The sequence below is a fragment of the Alosa pseudoharengus genome, unplaced genomic scaffold (assembly GCF_046254945.1).
Source record: "Alosa pseudoharengus isolate Yale_2024_CS ecotype anadromous, Long Island Sound unplaced genomic scaffold, YU_APseudo_1.1 YU_APseudo_1.1_scf_10, whole genome shotgun sequence".
Lineage (NCBI taxonomy): Eukaryota > Metazoa > Chordata > Actinopteri > Clupeiformes > Clupeidae > Alosa > Alosa pseudoharengus.
Genome location: NW_027468565.1, coordinates 37,969,126 through 37,977,573, shown reverse-complemented (window position 1 = coordinate 37,977,573; position 8,448 = coordinate 37,969,126).

The window sequence follows — 8,448 nt, the reverse complement described above, 5'->3', positions numbered from 1 at the left end:
ATGTATGTGAAGTGATGACAGTGATGATGTAAGTGTGTGTGTTGGGGATGGGGGTGGGGTGGGGGGTGGGGGGGCAGAAAGGCTAGGCAATCAAGGACATGGGTAGATGGAGGAGAAATCAAAAATAATAATAAAAAGTTCTATGGAGATATGCAAAAGTTGGAGAAAGTCAGATATGTGTGTGTGTGTGTGTGTGTGTGTGTGTGTTTGTAAAATAAATAAAATAAATAAAAGGTCTATAGCTTAGGGAGAGGGATGTAAAAGTGCTAAAAGTCTTGTAGGTGTGTGTGGGGGGTGGGGGGGTCATGAGTGCTGAGTAGTGAATGAGTGCAAAGTCAGTATAGTGTGAGTTCAGAGTTGGGAAATGTTTGAGAGTGCTGAGGAGTGAATGTGTGCAAAGTCAGTATAGTGTGAGTTCAGAGTTCGGATGGCCTGGGGATAAAAACTTCTCCTAAGTCTCTCAGTTCTGGCTTTGTGACTACATAGGCGTCTTCTTGATTTCAGTGGTAGGAATAATCCATTGTTAGGATGAGAAGAGTCCTTCAGAATCTTTTGGGCTCTTAGGAGTACTCTTCTGGAATAGATATCTTGTAGAGCAGGGAGTTGAGTTCTTATTGTACGTTCAGCTGAGCGCACTACTCTCTGCAGAGTACTACAATCTCTAACTGTGGAGTTCCCATACCAGGTGATGATGCTACCAGTTAGAACACTCTCAACCGCTGAAGTGTAGAAGGCCTTCATGATGGATGTAGAAACTTTGAATTTCCTTAGCTGACGAAGGAAGTAGAGTCGTTGTCTGGACTTCTTCAGAACATATTGAGTGTTAACAGTCCATGTTAAGTCTTCAGTAATGTGGACACCAAGGTATTTAAAACTTGTTACTATATGTGTGTACTGGGGAAATCTGATTTTTTTTGGTGTTAAGTTTATGGTGTATTTTGTTCTGAGAGAAAACTGAACCATGCAAGGTTTTCCGTATTTAGATTTACAAAGCTTTTTTGTTTAAAAGGTTTTTTGTTCTTATGTTTAGAATTAAAATGTGTTCTCCAAAACTGTCCAGTTGTCTGTTTTTGTGATCATCTACCCATGGATGGCTACAACATTTGGTTAAGCAAGCCTATGACTTAACAGACCTGGGGGGTATTCCAAGTACATGGTTTAGTGATAAACCTGGGTAACTTAACTCAGAGTAAGTGGTAAACCTCCTACAACAAGAGCCCTATGGTATTGTTTTGTTAGGAGAATGAAGCCATACAGCTCTTCTATTAGGAGGTTTACCACCTACTCTGTGTTAACTAACCCAGGTTTGTCACTAAACCTCGTACTTGGAATACCCCCCTGGTAAGATGCCTAAATATTTACACATTTGCCTATAATAATTATCTAAACAATTATTATTTATTCTTAAAATATTTGCTGGCACAAGGAGTTTCATTAATTATATTTCCCTTTATGCGTGCATGACGATAAACTACTTGAACTTGAACTAATGCTGCTTGTGGAATATCAACAATATACATTAAGTGTTTAATATACGTAGGCTATTTGTTGTAAGTAAAAAGTGATTTATATATTTCTTGGTTACAAGTAGCCTAGGCTAGCCTACAAGTTAATAACAAATAGAACAGAAAGAGGTGGAAGGTAGCCTAATAGGCCTAGGTGGCATAACAAACATTTCAACAAAACAAAACATTTCCAAAGCAACTGAGGTCGACAACGGATACTTGTGTTTTTATTTGGCGTTTTACCTAACTTTCCACGAGACAACCATCATGACAGCGCTACACACCTAGCACACATACCTTTACACAAGACAGTTCTGCAAGGCACAACGTAACTTAAGCAAGACAATGCTGGATAAACAAAAACATGTTTTACAGCAGAATAATATTGGCCAGACGTCGCCCTACATTCAGCGTTGTAAGTTAATAACCCACTTTCTACAAGCCACGTGTCTTCCTAACATCCCGTTATTGAAATTGTATTTTCCAACGAAACAAATAAAGACAAAAAATAGCTTTGTTCGTGATCTGTCTAGAATCTTTGATACCACTAGCCAACTTCCGCAATACAGTGCCACAAGATAGTACGCGACTTCCGCAAGACAGTGCCGCGAGACACTACGCAACATCCGCAAGACAGAGAACAGGACAAAAGTACGGTACAGTACAGTTTCGGCTCTAACCGCCTCTCCATTATTGCTAAGTTTATAAATAACTTTCAATGTGTGGTGAAAATGACTGCGTGTTTAGGCTCCATGATTCATCACTAGCCTATACCATAGACCCAGCCTATACATACTGACCAATCCATTTTGACAGGATCAGTGTGTAGCCTATTTGTTGGTTGTAGAACAATGAACTCCGCGGTCTAGGTCATATAGCCTAGGCCAGTAAATGCAAGGTCTGACCTGTTCGGAATTATTGTTTGAAACAAATGCGCTTTTGCGCACATTGAACACGCACTTATACACACACACACACACACACACATACACACACACCAAGATTTATATGTAGATGGTGTATCATTTTTGTCGTAAATTTCCATTAAGCCTTATTACAACAACATTGATTTGCATGGGCTGCACAGTCCCATGTTACGTAGCCTGTAGTTCTTTCGTTCATAAAAGACTACAACTACCACGGACACTTGCATGTCAACAACAGAGTGCGGACACATAACCACGAAAGGAGGTAAGAATATTGAAATGGCTTTTAAGTTGACTAACTCAACAGACGACCTCCTCTATATACAGGTATAGGGTGTAAAATGTAATTCATAGTTTACTACAAGAGAGAGTGTAAACCACGATAACTTTGGCTAAAGTAGGCAAAAGGGAACTGACAGCATCACGTGCGTTACAAAATAGGTTAGCCTATCTATTTATTCAGTGTCCTTGGTTGGTTGACTCAGGGAAAAGCCTGCGTTTTCCGATATTTTGTCGTTACATTATAGCTTACTTGATAGTATCCAGTGATATCTCAAGACTATTCAGCTATGTCTGAACGGTCTGTTAATGCATGCTGATCGATGTTTTAGAACATGAAGTGGGGGTCTTCCAGCTAGCATTTCTCACAACAGCCACCTTGAACATTAAAGTCTCGAGTAACAATATGCAGACACAGAATTCTCGGTACTTTTAAGGTGCTTCTGTGTTCAAAGATCAGGCTAGTCTGTTGTGGCCACAGCCTTTATAAGGAAATAGCCTTTTTTTTTTAAAAAAAATTAAGTGGAACTTACTGTAGCCTACTCTTACATTATGTCTTGAATTTGAACATTGTAATATGTGTACATGGATATGTATAACAATGTGAATTTTAAATGTATATGTAGGCTACTCAGGTTTTGGGCATTGTCGTGGGTAATGTGTGGACTATACTGTAATGAAGGTGAATTTTGATGATCGTTCACTGAAAAATAAACCAGCAAAGAAAATCCACCAGTGTGGTGATCCTTCACTTTCTTTTAATCTTATTGACCACTGCACCTCACTAGCCTGGAAGACTAATCACCTGGAAGGCTGTGCATAGGAACTTTATCCTTTCAAGCTTTTTTTTGTTAGTCATTAATGGCCAATAGCTTCTGATGTTGGGAATGGGATCAGTCTATGGTTAGGATACAAGATAGTAGGCTACTTTTTAAGGAAAAGAGTCATCATCCCTCCTCTCAGCATGCCTGAATAAGATGACATTGCCTTGAACCCATAGCCAAGTTGTGGGGTCACTTCATTAACTGCATCTTTTCAGCATCAGTAGCCTAGAAATCTAGACGCACCCTCAGTAGCCTACTGTTTTCCGTTTTCTATCAGATAGGCATGTGTTGCTGTCATATAGCCTATCTAATGGACTGATCCTTGTTGGTCATCTGGTAGATATTACTCAGCCCCTGAAGGCATATGGAGCAGTTTAGTGGAAGCAGGTCTGTTGTTGGTGTTTCCTTTTCCCAGAATGATTTCAGCAAAGTGGTGATTTAACCCTCTTGTTGTGTCCGTTTTATGTTCACTAGTTTTGTGTTCCCGCTGCGTTATGACTTGTTATAGCCTAAATCCATAGTAACACATATATTATATGTTGTTATAGACCTTTGTATCAACTTATGTTCTATTGGATATTACCAGTTTTGAACTTCCATTTGCTATTTATGACCTGCAGGCCTCATTGACCTGAGCTCATGCAAGTCAGCATGGGAAGATTCTATGGGGGCTGGCATAGAAGCAAAGAGGGGGATGGGGGGGGGGGGGTGTTGTATGAATGTGTGAATACAGAAGCACAAATACAGTCTGATCAATAGATATGTTCCTGGACTTAATTTTATACACTGACTGACACAATGGGTGTTCTAAAGTTAAATAAAACACCCAAATTGTTATGAAAATTATCAAAAAGTCATGTAGCATCATGATAGAATGAATTAACACATTTTTTGAGAGAAAATAATTGTCAATCTGACAAATTTGACCGCGAAGACAACAGGAGGGTTAAATGAGGCACATAGATTACTTTCTCTCTTAAGATTGTAAGATAACAGTCAATGACCCCTTTGGGTCATTCAAAATCAGACAGAATCCAGGGTTGCTCTAACCTGTCACATTTTGCTCAAAGTTTGTCTACATAATGTTTAGGTCCCCAAACCTACTGTAACTGGACCATTAAAAGTTTGTATTGCATGCCCTAGTGCAAGAAAGAGGGTATTATAAACTCTTTATATGTAGACTACTCACATGGCATTGACCAGTATTTTGTGTACAAAACATCATTAATGTTGTGGTAATATTAGAGGTATCCACAGCATATGGACATGGAGACATTATGGATAAAACTAGGAGTGGCTGTATTGTTTTGGCCATTTTCATAGGACAGCAATAGCCTATGTGGGGTAGCTAATAGGAACCTGACGATTTATATGGGAATAGTTCAGTGTTTAATCATTTAGTGTACAAAGTATCAATGTTTTACCAAGTTGCTGTCATAAATACACTTACAATTACAATGTTATACCTTTGCCTCTTTACTCTTCCTCCTGAGGAACTCTATATGTTTTCTTCCTGAGAAACTTTGTCTAATTACTATGGTACAACATTGATAATTTGTACACTAAATGCCCACACTTTCAAATTCCTACTAGTTTTACCACCATTTTAATCTTTTGAAAATGACGCAACCTTCCCTTGTTTTATCACATCTCTGTGCCCATGATGTGGAGAACTCAAATATTGGCATTCACAAAAATGTGTAAAGAAAAAATAATTGTCATTACCAATGCATAAAAAACACATTTATAAAACACTATTTGTACTACTGTTTATTTGCACTTCCCCCAAAATCTAGGGCTTTGTGCAAGCCAAAGACAATTTTAGTGGTTCATTTTTACTGAGAACATGTTTGTCTTCCATCCTATAAAGTTTGGGCTGACTATGAGTAACACTTTTCAAGATATTAATTCTCAAACATTGCTCCCCGTTTTCCAGGCTATCAAACATAAGTAATATCAAGGGCTGACAAAATATGAATTTGAAGAGAAATATTCAACAGGCCTTGGTTTTGGAACCCTTTCGGTTTGAAGAAAATCTAACACAGTGCAGCAACAACCTTATCTGATTTGACACAGGATGACCCTGTAATAACAACAACCCACATACAAAAGCACGTATTTGATGTAGAAGACAATGCATCAGATTGTCAGTAAATCTATGTGAAGATTTAAGAAATGCCAGTAGCCTACTTTCAACACCTCAGTGTGATTCTCAGACATAGTGCTCATTCATGTTCATTTATCCACACATTTATCAATGTTTACATTGTTACCACGTAAGCTACTACTACCAGTCTGAAATATCCTCATATTTGTGTTGTGAAGTTATAATGTATAAATAAACAGGCTCTAGAACTTCCCTACATTCTTCTCCATCCTGACTATTCCTCGTCTCCCTAGCTCTGTTGACTTGACTTGAGCTGTTATTCTATTCTATGTGAGTAGTACTCAGTGTTTTTTAGGAAAAAGGTTCGCACACTTCTTGGTATTCTTTTGTTGAGTTTATTTTCTCATTTGGCACATGACGTTTCGACCTTGCGGTCTTCCTCAGATTCACTTGCAAACACAGGCTTGGTACATGATCTAAATCACCTGTCTAGAGTGGTGGACAGCTCAGTGATTCATTAACCCTTGCAGGTACAGCATGTAAGCTTGTGGCGTGACTAAAGCCAAATAAAAACATTAGATAGAACCTTAAACTTTGTACAATAACACAAGCAGATGTCTGAAGATACAATCATCTACAATAGGAAGGGTCTAATGTCCAAATCTTCATTGAGCCCCCTTGGGGCCAAAGTTCCCAGGTGGTGGATCCAGAAGGCCTCTCTTTTTAGAAGCAGGTTGTCAACAAAAGAATACCAAGGAGTGTGCAAACTTTTTTCCTAAAAGACTTGTTCAGCACCTGGGATGTGCACAAAGTCTCCTTGGAAGTAGTACTCAGTGTTTCCCACATAACTCAATTCTATTTGTGGTGGCAGAAAGGATTTCATCCAATTTAAATAGTACAACATGGCAAATCATTGTGTGGTGGTCAAAGTTGATATTGTGGTGGGCCGCCACAAGTCAATGTATGGGAAACACTGGTACTTATTGCTGCACTAACAGTATCCTAGTGGCACTGTACTGTACCTTAGTGTGCCTTTATTGTTGTAAGTCGCTTTGGATAAAAGTGTCAGCTAAATTACTTAATGTAAATGAAGATTTAGAAGTAATGCAATTTTATAAACTGAATATTGCTCGAAAGAAAGAGTCCAGAATGTGAGTTGATTCATGCTCACACACACACATACAGAGAGAGAGAGATAGAGGCTTCATGAAATCTTTTATGAGCCCAGAATCCTTTTGAATGAGAGTTGTTATGTCCATAGGTCACGCGCATCCTGCATCCACACTGTAATTTAGTGGCAGCAGCAGCCAGGATGATTACATCAGGCTGTTCCCTACAGGTGTGTCTGTTCTGGAACAGGCTGAGCTCACGTCATCGCCTCACGTCTCTCTCTCTCTCTCTCTCTCTCTCTCTCTCTCTCTCTCTCTCTCTCTCAATGAGTCATGACTCTTTATGGAGCACGAAGTGAGACAAAAACAGGAGAGAGAAAGAGAGGAAGGATGTGGGGGGCAGGGTTAGAGGGAGAGAGAGAGAGAGGGTAATTTGGCAGGTTTAATTGCTGCCTAATGAAATGCATGAAGAAAAAGAACTGAGTACTGATAAGTATTAGAGGACAATGCCTGGAGGTTACAAAACCATCACAAAGTATTAATAATTTGATTTTCTCAAATTAAATTAATTTCTTTAAACAGTCCGGGTACCAAATTTACAAGACCTTGTGAGGAAAGGTGTAAGGTGAAGAAGAATGGGCTGAATTATGTTTACCCACTTCAGTGTTAAGCATGTCAAACCTGACTGGATACAGCACCCTCCACATTTATTGGCTCAAAATCAAAAGTTGATTTAAATCCTGTATTTTTTTTTTTTTTTAAGAAATCTTCTTTTGATGATTTATCCTAATCTCACAATGAAAACAATGAGGAAAATCTAACCTAGAAAATAAAAAATAATATTGTTTCTCAGAATATTTTGCTCTCCCTCAAGATTAGAAGGCTCCTCATTGTTTTCATTGTGAAACCAAGACAAATTGCCTAAATATGATTTTTTATTCCTGTTTTTACTCAGCTTTAGGGGTGCCAATCAGGGTTGGAGGCTAAACACAAGTAAATGCAGTTTATCCACTTCTGAAATTTCAGAAATACAATCCAATAGTAGTATAAATAGTATCCACCTCTTATTAGAGTTTATCCACCTCTCAAAAGAGTTTATTCACCAATTGCAACTTTTAACATTCAACATCACATTCAAACATAACATTCAAATCACACTGTATTATCCACATTCACAATATGTGCACTCATCAACACTCTAGGAACCATAATGGTATTGTTATAAACATTGGACAATAACCTCCACCATCATCGAACACGTTCTGAATGCCTTTTTAAAAAATCCGATACCTCCTGGCAGTCCACCTTACCGTGATCACAGAATTCATAGTTTACCCACCTCTTATTTTACCACTACACCCCTATGAAGGACGCTGTATGTACTGATTGTTGTCTGTATTTGTTTACAACAGCTGTGCAGACAGGAGAAGGTGATTTTGGACATTGATCAAACAATTTGAGTAAACAGTGTTGATAAAAAACAATCTCTCTCTCTCTGTCTGTTTCTATGTGTGTGTGTGTGTGGACAGTAAGGAGATCATACATTTCTTTCTCTGCTGTGAGTGAGAATTCCTTTTACTTTGCTAAGCTGTAACAAGCTGCCAGTCTTTGCTTTACTCTAAAACAACATTCTTTACCCTGCCCAAAAGATGACGCAGATATATAATGAGACAAATGACTTACACCATGTCATCAGTA